This window comes from Lissotriton vulgaris, chromosome 9, assembly GCF_964263255.1.
Source record: "Lissotriton vulgaris chromosome 9, aLisVul1.2, whole genome shotgun sequence".
Classification (NCBI taxonomy): Eukaryota; Metazoa; Chordata; class Amphibia; order Caudata; family Salamandridae; genus Lissotriton; species Lissotriton vulgaris.
This window is the reverse complement of record NC_141697.1, coordinates 1,186,975,829-1,186,991,672: the sequence shown is the minus strand read 5'-3', so window position 1 is coordinate 1,186,991,672 and position 15,844 is coordinate 1,186,975,829. Positions and strand designations below refer to the sequence as shown.

At 45.0% G+C, this 15,844-nt stretch overlaps 1 protein-coding gene across 1 annotated transcript in view; it reads left to right on the top strand.

Annotated features, from left to right (window-relative positions):
• Window positions 1-5,390: 5,390 nt before the first annotated feature.
• TMCC1 (transmembrane and coiled-coil domain family 1) overlaps window positions 5,391-15,844 on the top strand; it is a 485,716-nt gene continuing 475,262 nt past the window's right edge. The window contains exon 1 of the mRNA XM_086939244.1: window positions 5,391-5,687. The gene's annotated coding sequence lies outside the window, so the exon portion shown is untranslated. The remainder of the gene's footprint in view (window positions 5,688-15,844) is intronic.

Here is a 15,844-nt window from a genome sequence, read left to right as displayed (position 1 = left end):
CATTCCAGCTTACCAACTCCATCGCCTGCAACTCGTGCAGAATCAGGCAGCCAGGCTCATCTTCCGCCAACCCAAACATCAACACATTAGTCCCCTGTTGAAGAGCTTGCACTGGCTCCCGGTAGCCAAACGTTGCATTTTCAAACTTGGCTGCACTATCTTCAAAGCTTTAGCCGATCAAGCCCCTGCCTTCATCTCCTCCCGGATCCAACGTTACGCCCCGTCCCGTGAGCTTCGTTCCTCCCACCTTCATCTGCTCACTATTCCTTCCTTCAGACGGAAAAAACATGGAGGGCTGAGATTCTCCTTTCTAGCCCCCTGCCTCTGGAACTCGCTTCCCAATGAGCTGAGATTGGCTACATGTTACACCAAATTCAGAACCCTACTGAAGACACATTTATTCTCACAAGCCTACGATTAAATCCTCTATCCTCTCACTGCTACAGCTCGTCTTCTCTCAGCACCATGAAACCGCTTGGTGTAAGCGCGCTTAAGAAATAATTTTAACATAACATTTAACATAACATAACAGGACTCATGGGAAATACAGTTTTTATTTAACAAATGAGAAGCATAATGCTCAGCTCTGGGTCCAGAATAGAACTGAATATTCTAGACATGCGAGTTAGAAAATGTATTAGCCTCCAACACACACAGAAACCTCAGTTCTACAACCTTCTGGCTCCTTTGGAAAAGTAGTGGCGTGTAACATGGCCCATGGAGCATTGTTGTTTTCTCTAAGATAGCATGAGCACGCTGCAGCTTGACCGCTGCTTTGCGCACATTACTTATTACTGTTTTTGTAACAATTTCTATGGCTGTTTTCACATGAGAACTCCTCGCTGTATTCACTCTCTGGAGGTTGCTGGGATTTAGTCTGAACGTTGAGAGCAAGGTCGATGAACAATGCCCCTTGTTATTTTGTTCTTGTCAGGCCTTAGCACCCAGGCAAAACATACTGATGCATCTGTTATTTTGGACAACAAACTTTAATCTTATTGGAATACAAGAATAGGTAGCACACACTTGGAGAGGGACCTTTACAGGGAGAAGAGCGCAACAGCACTATGATGTAGATCTACTCTCTTTATGCTAAGGTATGGTGTCTGCTGACAAAGCCCAGAGATCTAATATATAATAATACTGCTTCCTAGCAAAGGGAGGGAGGTTAGGCTCCATTGTCTAGCTGCTATGCAGACTGTATTTGTACTATGCATTTTTCTGCTTGTTGTGGCACGTATACTGCATGTTAGGGCACGTTATTTAAATTGTGGTCATTAAATCAGGACGTTCTCAATCTAAAGATATCCTCATGTGCCTGGTCGGACCATTTTTTTTATTTCTTTTGCTGTTCCTAAGACCTCTACAACCAAAGCACGCTCTAAGAATCCCTCACTGATCCGCAACTGGGGTCGTCGACCTCCCTTCACTTTGCCTCTCATTGGCCACAACGACTCCCTCTCTCACTGGGACGGCTGGTTCTCCCTTGTCGGTCCATGCTCAGGCTGATGATATCAACAGCTGGCTGGCTGACGCTCGGGACACCTTTGCCCCACTAAAGAGACTTAGGATTAAGCGCCCCCATGACGCTCAGCGCTGGTTCTCCAAAGATCTATCTGATATGAAACTTGCCCTTCGGCAAGCAGAGCGTAAGTGGAGGGCTGATTACTGCTCCTTCAAGAAGACGGTCTTCCTGACGGCCTTGAAAGAATATAAATCCGCAATCCTCGCAGCCAAAACGGAGTATTTTTTGCAAAAGATCCTCAACTCCTCTGACAAATCGAGGGAGATTTTCACTATAGTGGATGAACTTGCTAAACCGGATAGGGTCACGATGACTCCCTTGTTCTCTCAGCCTCTCTGTGACTCTCTTAACAATTACTTTGTTGAGAAGATCGACTTAATTAAAGCAAGCATCCCTAACCCTGCACCGGGAATAGATATAGGCTGTCCCCCAATAAATCCCTCCTCACTCTTGAATTTTCCCTTAGTTACCAAAGAGACGTTCCCTTCACTTCTTTGCAGAGTTTGTTCTGGCTCTCCTTCAGACAGCTGCCCCACCCACATTACCCGCGAGATCTTTCTTGGTCTTCCTGATGTCCCCCTTTCTATGCTCAATAAATCTCTCGGCCAGGGCCTGGTCCCCAGCTCCTTTAAATCGGCTGTTGTTGCACCTATCCTTAAAAAACCTGGGGCAGACCCAGCCACTCTCAGTAACTTTCGACCAATATCCATGCTCCCTTTTTTGGGCAAACTACTGGAGGCCCATGTCGCCAGTTGCCTTGGCTCTTTCATTGAGAGCTCACAGTTCTTGGACCAGCACCAGGCGGGTTTTAAACCCCAGCATTCTAACGAGTCGGTCATGGTGGCAGTTCATGACGAACTCAGAAAGGGGGCTGACCAAAACATCTCTCAGGCCTTGGTGCTCCTTGATCGGTCGGCGGCGTTCCACACCGTTGATCACTCCATCCTTATTCAGCGGGTCGAGAACGCCGGCATCAGGGGCCTCGCGCTCAGATGGCTTGCATCATTTTCGCAAGACCACAGGCAAGCGGTTCGGCTTGGCCCTTTCAGGTCTGAGGTGAAGGATCTTACCTGTGGGGTCCCTCAAGGCTCCTCCCTGTCTCTCTTATTATTTCATTTGTACATCCTTCCACTGATTTCTAAGCTTAGGGAGAAGCCGTGGTCATCTTCAATTATGCGGATGACCTCCAGCTTAGTTTCAATATTGACTCCTCCCCGCCTCAATTGAGAACTTCCAGAATACACTGGCGGTAGGACTTTCACCTACAACGCTTCCAAGCTATGGAACACCCTACCCCTCCACCTAAGGAAAAATCTCAATCTTACCTCATTCAGGAAACAGCTAAAAACATTCCTCTTCAATGCTGCCCAATAACGCCCTGGCTACCTCCTCTTGTTCTGTTGGTTTCTTAGCGCTTGGACGCCCCCGGGCAGCAATCGCGCTCTACAAATCGACATACAAATACAAAAATACAAATACAAATACATTGAGGTTCATTAGCTGCTAGATGAGTGCCAACCAGCTCAAGCTTAATCCAGACAAAACTGAGCTGGTGCTCACAGGACCCTCGACCAATCCATGGAATCCCAACTTCTGACCGCACTCGCTGGGCTGTGCTCCTTGCCCAACAAGCTCGGTCAAGAGTCTTGGTGTTACCATTAGTAAGGATCTGTCCATGAAATATCAAATTAAATCTGTGATATCAGTACGTTTTTTCCATCTACGCCGTATCCGTAAGATCAGCAGATTCCTTACCCATGACGCTCTGGTCCATGCCACACTGGGTCTAGTGGTGTCCTGCATTGATTACGCAAACTCACTGTACATTGGGTTCCTCTCGATCAGTCCCATCAACTCCAACTTGTTCAAAACCAAGCCGCTAGATTGGTTTTTCGACAGCCCAGGACTAGTTCTGCGAAACCACTTTTGAGAAGCCTGCACTGGCTTCCTGTAGTCCAGCGCAGTCTTTTCAAGGTGGGCTGCATAACCTACCAAGCCCTCAGCGAGCAAGGCCCATCTTTTATTGCCTCTCTCCTCCACCGATACATTCCTACCAGAGTACTTCGCTTGGCTGGCTTCAATCTGCTGTTCTTATGCCCTTTCAAGCGGAAGAGGCTTGGGGGCTTAGGATTTGCGTCGCAAGCCCCCCACCTTTGGAATTCTCTCCCACTTGACCTCTGTCTCATCTCTTCCTATCAGTCATTAAGGAGAGCTCTGAAGATGTGGCTGTTCTCACAAGCCTTTGATTAAAATCTCGCCGTTCTGCTGTTAGCCTCGACCTGTCCCTAAGCGCCAAAAGCCGTTAGTGAACGTGCGCTGTATAAATTTCTTTATCATATCATTTAAAATAAATATTTTAAACTGTTTCGTGTCTCCGTCAGATCTTATTGTGGACAAGTACAAGAGTGCGAGCTAAAGGTTGTGTCTTGTTACCGCGATTCTTGAGAGGTCTGGGAGTGCTGTGTTTTGGGGCGTCTAATCACTTGTTAGTCGGAGTGAGTAGGAGAGCAAGTGAGACACTATACCTAGTCAGTCCTTGGCTCATGGGTACTAAGGTGGTAGGATGACTTAGTCCCTTTACACCAAGGTCCTATAAACCTGCGCATAATTCTGTTTTTGAGCAGAATCCCTGCTACAGGAGTTTAGGGATAGCCTGCATTGTTGTGGGCACTGTGATGGTTAGTCCAGTCCCGTAGAGCAGAGAGTATGGAGAGGATGCCCAAGTAGCAGTGGATAATAAGGAGGAAGCTGTACCAAGGTGCAGGGGAGCGGAGGGGGTGGTTTAGGCTTACCCATGCAGAGCAGTGGCTGCGACCCTGCCCCCACACAACAGCGAGAGGGGAAAGGGCAGCCCAGTGCCCTAAACAAAAATTGGGCACTGGTTGGGCGCCATCAAGTCCACCAGCAAAGAATGTTCAATGGCAGGCCAACCTAACCGCACAGAGCAGTGAGGACCGATAAACAATATCAGTGAATTACAGGGTTGGATTGGGATTAAAAATCGGCCCGGGCTCGCAAATACTAATTGGCCGACATTTGCCTATTGTCTTGCACCTTCAGCGAAATGTTATTTTTAAAAAAGGGGGGAGTTTAAAAAATAAATGCATGGATTAGCTTACAGTGGTGAAACACCTGAAAACAAGTGAGGCCACTTTAGCTCAGGCCCCTTGCCCCGCTCAATATGCACACATTATTTTGCCGGCCCAGCGAGAGAATTGGAGCGACACCTCTGCCATTAATAAGGAGGTTGTTGTAGTTCTAGTCTTCCATTTCCTTATCTCCTCCCATTGGTCCATGTCCCACACGTCATTTGGAATGTTTCCCAAGTATTTATGTGACATCACCCCAGCTGTACTTGGGTCTCGTCAGTTTCCTTCTGATCAGGCACAAGCTCGTTAGTAATAAATTGAAGTATAAATCATCCTGTTCTTCTCTGTGTCATTGTCACTGCAGAGGTAAAAGACGCCCATTTACCTCCAGAAAGGCCCCTCAGGCACCCACTGGGCCCCTGGCAGCATTGAACAATACAGAAACAGCACAAATCGCCCCCCCCCCCCCAGACTGCTAAACAAAGCAGCCCACAGCAGCAACTGGACACCGGCCCTTCGGGCATTGCCCGAGTGCCCTCGTTACCAATCCGATGCTGGTGAATTACAGCATCCTGCGGAATACCTCTCTCGACGAAGGGCTTGGTGCATAACTTTGGGCACAGACAGCCATTGCCGGGCACACACTGCCCTCACGCCGGTGACGCAGCAAATCACACACGCCGCCCTCGCGGAGCGAACGACACTCCACGCTCACCGTCCGCGCGAGAGGAGGTTGGGCAGCACACGCACCACCCTTAACGTAGCAAGCACGTCACATGTACAGTCTTTGCAGGAGCCTTGTCCGCGCGACACTCGGAGGCGGCGACAAACGGTCCCTAGAGCTGCTTGCTCTTACAGGAGTGCCGGGGGGAGGAGCCAGCCACGGGAGGCGTTCGTGACGCAGGGTACAGGCCGGGTGGCTCTTGGCGGCGGAAGGCACCTTGACATGGAGCGCTGGAGTCTCCCAGCTGCCTCGGGCCCGGACGCCGGCTCAGTGAGAGGCAGCGCAGGCGGAGCCCTCCAGTGAAGAGCCGGGGCACCTGTCAACGGTCGAAAGGCGGGGTGTGCTGCCGGTAAGTGTCAGACAGAGGGGCCTCTGTCAATACGGTGGGGACCTGCTCCCCTCAACGGGCCGCTCTGCAGCGGTCGGTTAGACCCCCGCCCCCCCTCCCTCCAGCTGCAGTGCCAGACCGATCTCACGCGCGGAAGCGGTCTACCAGCGCCCGAAGACCCCGCAGTGAGCGAGTCCCTCCTGCCTGTAATCTTGGTTTCCTGCAACTGCTAGTCTTTGAAGCAATTGTGTTTACGTCTGCGCCGTGATGCCACCAGACAGGTAGAAATGCGTGCACGCGCGGCATTTTAACTGCAATATGCATGCCTTCAAAATAGGGGTATGCGTGTTTTTAACGGTCAGTGCCTGGACGCCAGGACAGACAGCCAAAACCTGACACTGTCCTGGTAAGGCTCCAGGTCTCAGGGATGCATCAGCAAGCACGGCTCCTGCTTGTCTTATCACTGTAGCGATCGGAGGCTGCCTGCACACCCACAGGCCAGGCTGACAGATGAGAGGTCGGGGCAGCAGGGAGAGAGGATGTCTGTGTTGCAGAGATTGTGTTTTCGTCGCTCCAGAGGGAGCCTGTGCATTGCACCCTCCCTGTCCTTTTACGTTTGAATTGGCAGGCGTGAAAGCAGTCTGTGACTGGTGACTCACGCCCAGCTGCAGGTGCACTGAACCGTTTCCTTAGCTTTACGCTGGCTGAAAGGAGCATGGGATGGAATTGAAAAGGTGGAAAGAAGGGCATCTGTGAGTGCATGTGTTTGATCTGAAAGAGGATATTGTCATTTTGCGAAATGCGCTTGTCCGCTGCAAAAAGTGATACTGTGCCGTACCCTGAATTACATCAGGCCATTAGGAAGATTCATAGCTATGATCTGTCATTTATTGTGTCACACCGATGAAGGATTTTTCCTTGAGTCGTTCTCAGCCCTCAATTAGTCGAGGCAGACAGACCTGTTCCTATTTTTGTTAATGGCAAATGCTCATGAATCTTGGCACACTTAAACAATCAATTCCCCTCACTTCTAAGACCTTAGCTATTTGGAATTGGTTGCATACATTCTGCTTGCATGTAGTGAGTACTGCAGTGAGCGGGTATGTCGACGTGGACATCTTACCCGAGATGAGTGGCCCATCTCGTTGATAGTGGTGTAGGCGCATCTTTGTTTCCCCCCCCCTCTGCCCCCCAATGGTTGACAGCTTTTAAACACTTCATCTTGTTGTCATCGGATGGTATCCCAAGGCCCTTTGGTGGTGCTTAGTACCGTTTTCAGCTACTGTTACTGTGAGCATTCTTATTCTATAAAGAGGTTCACTGTTTCTATGATTTTTATTTTTTTGTGTGTTTTGATTATTGGACATCGAGTATTACCAGGGTGCATGGTGGGCTGAGGTTGAGAGGGAATTCTAATTTAATGTGTCATTGATAACACCCATCATGCCCTCAGTCTATATTTTTAGTATTTCAATGAAATGGAGCATCAAGAATGTTATCAAATGTTTTAGATGGGGGAGAGAGAGAGTAATACTTGTTGCAGTGATATTGATAAAGATTGCAAAAACCCTGCCATTCTCATCTAAGAGCACTGAAACGTTGTGAGGCTTATGAACTTAAAAACCTTACATGAAAACTATTTTTTGGGTGTCGTTCGGTCAGGATTTAGATCTGTTTGCAAAACAGTCTACAATGCCACAAGTAGTTGATGACTCTTTGCACATGCTCGACTCTGGAGCCTACTATTTATTTATTCTCCTGGGTTTATGCGTGTCCGTCAAAATCAACATAATACTTGATTTGTAAAATTAAAAGATAGTACGGTTGATGAATGAAACTGTAGTTAATTGATTTGCATCCCATTTTACTAAGATGAACTAGAAACTCACTCTTGCTCCCCCCTTACCTCTCCCCCATCCCTACAAAGAGTGCCTCAGAACTCTGCACTGACTTTCTTTAATGCATACATTTAGGTCCTATGGCACTCCTCTGCTGTTAAGGCGTTTTTCCCATTGATATAATAACCAAACTGTTGTATTTTATAGTTTATCTTTGCATCATGTCAATGTTTTAACAGACCTTTGACCGCAAACCATCTGTTTAAGGATGATTCACCTCCACCTTAAACTCAATTTATCTAAAATTAAATTTCTACTTATTTCTTTCCTCATGGCTTCTCCTAAGTCACATTCTTGTTCAATCCTATTTAGACTCTCTGAATGTTCTTCAGTGCAAGTGCATAAAATAATTAGGAATCTGTTTCAGTGCTCAAATTAGTAAATTTGTCGGCAATGCTATAAAACAACTGAGACACTTCGAAGAAATAAAATACCATGTTCCAGAATCTGATTTAATTTGTGTTCATTGTTCTAGTGGTATTGTTCTAGTGGTATTGTAATAGTCTTAGCCAGGTGTAATTTCATACTTGATGGTACATACCTACATCTTTTAGAGATGGCTTCGGTGTGGTGGAAAGGCTGGTGACCTGAGCAAATTCTTCAACCACATTTATTTCTATCTTCATTCACCACTATATTCTGATTGACGCTAGAATAATTTACAAGACAACCTATGTACTGTGTAAAGCCTTCTAATTAAATTTCCTGTTTTATCTGGCTCGTAAATTGACCGTCGTTGGAGGAAGTCTTCTACAATCTAAGACTCTTTATTTGGAGCGTTCTGCCTTTAGGAAACAGTGTATTTGGTGGCATGGCCAAAGTGGTGGATCTACTTTCCTGAGTTCCAACTAATGAAAATGTAGTGTGGTGGCTAAGCCACGAAGTAACAAACCCCAGACCTGGCGAAGCATGGTAGCGGGTCTAGTAAGTGGTTGCGGTGACAAACTGAGCCTCTCATTGGATACGGTCAACAGTAGCTGAAGATAAGCAATAAAAGCAGATGCCCCTCTCCTCCCTGAGCACCTTGCAAAATAATTATCTGTAATATAACTGAACCTCAGCTAGAGGAACAATGGTGAGTTGGAGATTGATAGATTTCTCATTAGAGCTTAGTGGGACTAGATGATTAATGGGTGCCCCAGGATTATCCCAAACTTCTGAAGCACTGCTCTCTTTACAAGAGACTTAAAAATGCTTGTGAACCCCGGGATCTTTCCAATTGTCTGGTAAGTCAAGCATACAGAATACTGAACGGAGATAGAGAATTTGAAACACGGAGAAGGAGGGCTGTGAATCATGGGCTCATGCAGTTATAGGAAGGAAATTAAAGATTAAAAGAGTGGAGAGTGATGGTGGCTTTTTGAAAGAAAAGCTGATGTGAGTGAAGTGCTATGGTTACACTCTGAAAAAGGTGCCGTGGATATTAGTAGAAAGATATCAGTGATGGAGGAATGAGAATCTGCCCAGACAGAATCCATGTAATTGTTGTTATGCAGGAGAGAGAATAATATCTCCTAGCTGCCACAAAAGTGAGTTGTTTAATTGTTTACAGGCAGCTACTGGACTTTTAAATGGCACAGTGTGAGTTTTTCAAAGTGAAGGTGCGGCGATAAGAGTTGCTAATCTGTCCGAGGTCTCTGTGGTGCTTGAGGCCGAGAACACATATGGAGGACATTTGTGGTGACAAAACGAATTCCTTTTCAACACCAAAACCCCACAGACCTTGGAGTATGTGTCTGCATCAAAGATGTATAGAGAGGGTTCAATATTTCCTGAAGAGCACATTGAGACAGCTCCGTCACACAGTCTGCCTACAAAAATGTATGCTTAGAGAAGCAAAACGAGAACATGAAATTCCCTTCACCCCGGACTCCTGGAGGATCCAAGTAGGAGCAACAGTGCAAGAAGAGTCTCTAGATGACCCACAAGAGTATGTTACTGATCTTTCAACTTGATTGAGAAGAAACCTAGTTAGCATTGAATATTTGAGTCCAAATTTGATTCTCATCAAGTAATTAGCACATGCTCTTTAGTAATGTTTTAAGGTAGTGTGTTTGTTCTGAGAGGAGTACACTGAAGTCAAAGGATACCCGAAGTGTCCACAGAGGTTTACTTGTGATTACCGCAGCCCGTTTTGGTTGTTCTAGGCCCTCCATATTAGCCCCCGATTTATTTTTGCCGCTATTGCCCTACACTAATGACGACCCCTTAATCCTGGTTCTCCAAGCCCTTCACATTTTTTAAATACATTTTGTTATTTTGTAGATGACAAGTAAGTACAGATATCAAAACTTCAATTGCATAAAATAAAACCACCACCGACAGAATCCCACACTCCCTGGTGTACCATTGGAGTTAATAACTAATGTTGACGTTCCGTGAAATCTATCTTCAATGCAGAGCCCAGAAACAAGGACAACTTATTATATTGTTGACTAGGGAAGATCCCTGTTCTCAATCATCGATGCACAGTGGTGTGGGGTCATGTGCAGTGTCCCAGATATCTGACCCATAGTAACGTCTCCATAGACCCCAGACTTTATGGAATTGTTTTGGGCAGCCCCCGCTCAGATACGTGGTATGTTCAGCGGCCATGTAAAGGTCCATCCCCCTTGTCCATTCCTATATCGTAGGATTTTCCTCCACACCCCATCGTCTGGCAACATCCCGCTTGGCCACCGACAGACCCAGAGAGGTGAAGAGTAATTGGGGCGTGTTAATGTTAACCTCACTCGGGATCCCCATGAGGACCAATCCAGGGTCGACTGGCAGTGAGACCCCTAGTATCGTCCCCAACACTCTAATTATAGCCTCCCAATAGGCTTCTATAGCGGGGCATGCCCATTTCCTGTGATAAAAATAACCCTTAACATCTCTAGAAGTAAGACAGTATGGTATCTCAGATCTGCCCGTCTTATGCAGTTTCTCCCTGTCATAGTATATTCTGTGTAGAATTTTATATTCGACAAGGCACAGCCTTGCTTTGATGGCTATCTCTCTGGGGTGCATTAGGGCAGCTTCCCAATCTATAACCTCTAAGGGCCCCACGTCTTTCTCCCATTTCTCCCGTAGCCTACCAAATTTGTCTGGTATGTTGTTTATGGTTTTGTACGTGAACAAAACTGTCTTCTCTACGAGCTCCTCCTGTAGTAGTCTCCCCTATAGTGGAGCATATTCAGGTAAGTCCATGCACGGTATGTCCTCTGCCTGCTTTGCATGGTTCAACTGTGCATACTTAATAAATTGGGATCTGTGTAGGCCATATTCCGGACTAATTATAGGTCAAGGTCTAAGTGCGCCTCTTTCCAGGATATCACCTATCGTAGAGATGCCCAATAGATCCCAGGCTTCGAATCCCTTTAATTTGCGCAGTTCCTTGAACCACTCACCTTCCCAGAGCGGCATAGCCTTTGTAACCCAGTTTGTTCATCCTATTGCGTTTGTTGGTTCTCTCTCCCATCCCACCAGGGTAACTTTTGTTGCCGGCAAAAATTGGATAGTTCCCTTTCCGCCATAGAGGTAGTGTAAATGTGTATGGAGCGCCATTGATTCTCTTTCCAGTCGATATGTAGGGAGGTCCCATGCCCGGTGTAACCATTCATTTATGGGAACGAGATGAACGGCCAGTAATACGCCTCCATATTCGGTTAAGCAATCCCGACATTGTAGCGGTTTTGCAGTAGCATTTTTAGTGCAATCTGGGATGACCTTCCTGTCACAATAGGGATCTGAGGTCGCTCTCCACTCTAGTGAACACTGAGGGAGTGGATGGGACATGTTTTGCAGAGTGTATAGCAGTTGGGGCAGGGTAATCATTTTAAAGATGGCTGTTCTCCCAGGCAAAGAGAGGGGGAGGTCTCTCCACGTCTTGTTTGAAATTCTGTTGACCATCCAAAGATTGTGGAGCCCACACTTCTCTCTGTGTAGGGTGATAAAAATTCCCAGGTATTGAAAGCTTTCAGGAACAACTCTTAGGTCTCCAGGTAGTGGTAACTGGGTCGGAGTTCCGCTGGGGCAGTAGAGCTTGGACTTATTCCAGTTTATCCGGAGTGACTGTCATACTCCTCTATGATATCGAATAGAACAGGAATAGTGGTACCGGGGTTGGTGACGTAGAGGAGGATTTCATCGGTATAGAGGGAAATCTTTTCTTCTTCGCTCGTGGGAGCTATCCTGAAACCCCGGATTTCAGGATGGTACAGGATGCCGCAGGCAAGTGACTCAAGGTAGAGCACAAAGAGAAGTGGCAAGAGGGGACATCCCTGTCTTACCCGCCCCCTGCCACCCGGCAGATGGGGAAGGCTGCCTATACCACCCCATTTACTTTAACCATGGCAGTGGGCATATTATAAAGTCGTGCTATCCAACTGTGGAATTTGGGGCGCATGCCAAATTTAGCCAGCCTGTGCCACAAAATGACAGTACACAGCATGGAACCCTTTTTCCGTGGTCCAACGATAGAAATATGTGTGGTGGATCCCGGCACTTCTCCTTCATCAACCAGTTATGGGTCCTACGAAGGTTTAATCTGGTTGCGTGTCCTGGCCTAAAGCCTGACTGGTCTTCATGAACAAGAGATGTGATATATTTGAGGAGGTGGGGGCCCTAAAATTGTTTCAAACCCGTCACTTTTATGTTGATTGTTCCATGTTAGAAGTATGTGACACCATATTGTCTCAGCAAAAACATTTTGTACTTGCCTTATTGAAATCGGTGATAGTTTCTGGGGAAGATGTGCCTAATTCTTAAGACCATATCGAAACATGGAGTGCACAAGGGGGCTGTTTTGTGGTTGGAGCGCACTAACTGTAGTTGCTACAGGTTACCAATCGTATCCTGATGTCATAATATTGTTTTATTGTTTGTGATATATATTGAGCTTTTTTAGAGTGTGTTGTGTTCTGCTCTCTAGGCCATTGTGTTGACTGCTTCAAAAACCAAATGGTTATTACACAAAAAGAAATAACACACTTTAGCTCCGTTCTTGTATGGTAGTGTGCCCAAGATTTGGAACACCCTCCAACCTACTCAGGACAATCGCATCTTTTCACATCTTTAAAAAAAAACGTGAAAAGCCTTCCATTTTCCAGGCTACCTAGAAGTCGGAATGCTTAAACAGTGTCTCGCACTTTCTCCTGCTAGTATTGCCGGAAAATGACTTCACAGCTCTCTCTCTCGCCTCTTTATGGTGTCGAGTTACACTATTTACAACATTCATTTTAGGTCCCTCTGGTACGTTTCATTCATAGTTTTAATGAGCATGTATTACTGTTAAATAAATGTGTTCAAAATATTGTATACTTTGCAATGTGCTTCCCTGTAGTGTATTTCATTTTGCTATTTATTTACTATGCTGTTCTTATGAAAATGCTTTAACTGTGTTTTTATACAATCACTTTCAGTTGCTACTATTTTAGGCCTTGTTCATTGTAATTAGCAGACGTGTTGGGTATCTTTAACTTATTAGAGAATTACCCACTTTTGATGTAGAAGTTCAGAATAATGTCATAATCGAAATGCAGTTAAAATTGAATGAAACCATTGTCTGTAAAAGAAATGACATCGCACAAGCATGTCCAACATTCACACATTCAAACATTCAATACACTTTGGAGATATTTAGTGTAAAATAAAATTTTTAAAAAGCCGTCCATTGTAGTGTGCAGTAGATGGTTTTGGGATTCATCTACTCTTTTATTTGTTAAAATGCATGTCTTTCCCCATTAGGTTACATGCTTACGTTGAAATTGTAGGTGATGCCGTAAGAAAACCTTTAGTGTCAAGTATTGTGGTAATCTGTGTAGGATTTTTGTTAAAGATGCCTTGCAGAAGTATGCAAGACCCATCTGTAGCTCATAGAAGATCAGAGAGCGTAAGAGGAGGTGCTTTGCTTATGTGGCGTAGGAATTCACGGCAAGAAGGTATGTACTGAGTACCATTGAAAAAGGGGCAGTAGAAAATGGTCATGGTCAAAATTGCCTTCTGGTAAACAGGTGACTAAATTCCAGGATGAATTTTTGTATTTGAATGACAACGACTTGCAATAGTTGAAGGCTTACAAATTTAGTGATGGGCACAAAATTCAGTTGGGGACTTCTAACCTTATTTAAGCTAAGTTGACGTTTTCTCGTTTTTGCCCATTGAATCGGTTTCTGCAGCGGAACAAAAGATTCTGATCAAAGGTTGCCAAGAAGGGTTGTATCTGTAGCTAGATCAAGGACAGTCGCCACACATGACTTGCATGCTATGGATACATCCAGCTTTTGATTAACTGGTTTAGAGTCTTACTGAGATGAAGCAAAATGGCATATTTATTGACTGGAATTTCGAAAACATGCCAAAACATGTTTTTTTTAACCACACCCATTTTTTAATGCAAATTCGGCTTGGGTATCGGGAACATACTTGTGGAAGATTATCATTTCACTACTTAAGGGATGTTTTCCGCACTTTATTTTACAAGTTGAATGTATGTTGAAAACTGGTTGAATTTATCTGCTGACTCCTTAAAAGATATTTAATTGAGAAAATAGCTTGTTTTCTTTAGAGAAATTGGCATCAGACCTTTCACTTAGGCGTATTTTACGGTAAAGCACCTTCACCCCACATCTTTGACTACGCATACTGTCACAACGCGGTCGTTATAACGACGGCATTGTGACAACGCATACCATTACTCTGCAAGTCGTTACGACTTGCGGAGGGGGGAAGGAGGCGTTGGATTTAAAATCCAACACCTTCCCTAAAGTCCGCACAGACTGGAGTTGGAATAGTAAATTATACTATTCCAACATCCAGCGCCCCCCCTCCGCAAGTCGTAACGACTTGCGGAGTAATGGTATGCGTTGTCACAACGCGGTCGTTGTTGCGACCGCGTTGTGACCGCATGCAGGATAAACGGAATCGGACAATATGCATTCAGTAGGTAGACAGTGATCTGGGAAGAGTCCAGAATGTTGAGCTTGCCTAAATGTGTTTACTTTTTGTAATTTTCAGGTGAAGAGTTGCTGGAGAGCTGCCTGAGATGACATAGTGAAAGCAAACCTAGCCAATAGGCAGCACTTTGCTGTTGGGTATTGTCATTACTTTCGAAATGAGAACGTTTGAGGCAGGGTTGCTTACTTAATATCAAAAGGAGTGCTTTGCAGCTACTTGTAGAAAATGTTAATATCTGTCTTATTTACTTATTAGGACACCTTCTCAATTGGCCTTACTAAATGACATCCTGGTAGCCAATTGTACTGTGGAGAGCTACTATTTACTCACGTGTGGGAAAGTATAGTTTTCCTCAGTTCTGATGAGATTAAAATAATAGTTGTACACACATTCTATCAAATTGATGTAGGTATGCCATGCATATTGAGAGGCCCTTTAGACTTTCAGTGCTGACTTGAATGTTCATGAACAGTGTTTTAGAATTAGTACATTTATTGGGGGTTACCTGAAGGCCAGACAGCTGATAAATAAGCTTTTCTAGAAAGATATATCATTTTATCCATTTTCATACTAACTACAGACTCTGCCAGTCATTTGGGCAGTCCAGCTCAATAATGAGAAACCATACAATGCAAGAAGTTATTGTGTCAGTCTTGCTTGTCATGTAGTTATGTTGGCCTCCATTCTAAGGATGTCCCTTAATCATTCTGTGTGAGTAATCATGCACAGCTTGCTTCTTACACCAACATTATATGGGCAAGCATAGCCTCATGCCACAGGAGTATGGGGATGATCTTTTTTTTTATACAGTGCAGTCAGTGACACATTTATATTTTACTTTGTACCATTGTGTCGCTGCATCGTTATAAAATACCATGCAAGTGTTAAGGCCAGTCTATCCCCATGTCAAGGAAGTTATTGGTGTCGTCTTGCCTTTCACCAGCTGGGCTAATCCCACTTTTTACAATAGATTTTATTAGACCACTTATTGTCATACCATAGAATAATTGATCTAGTTTAAATGAACATCAAAGGAGTCCTAAGGTCAGTCACTGTGTGAGTCTAAATTTGTTGCACAAGTTCATTGGATCTGTCAAGTTTCGGACTTATGGAGTTGGTGAACCATTTTGGTTTCACACCATAGTTAGTAGGCTCCTTCACCATCAAACAGTGAGAATGACTGTGTCAGATTAAGTCATAGGTCTTGTCTAACGTTATAGCATGGCGACATTGTACCTGTTTCTTGTACCATGGAGCCATTAGGCTAGTTTGACTAAATAACCTGGATTAATTGGAACTGTCTATATGCCAAGGAATGAGTGAATCAATCTAGCTTCAAACAGT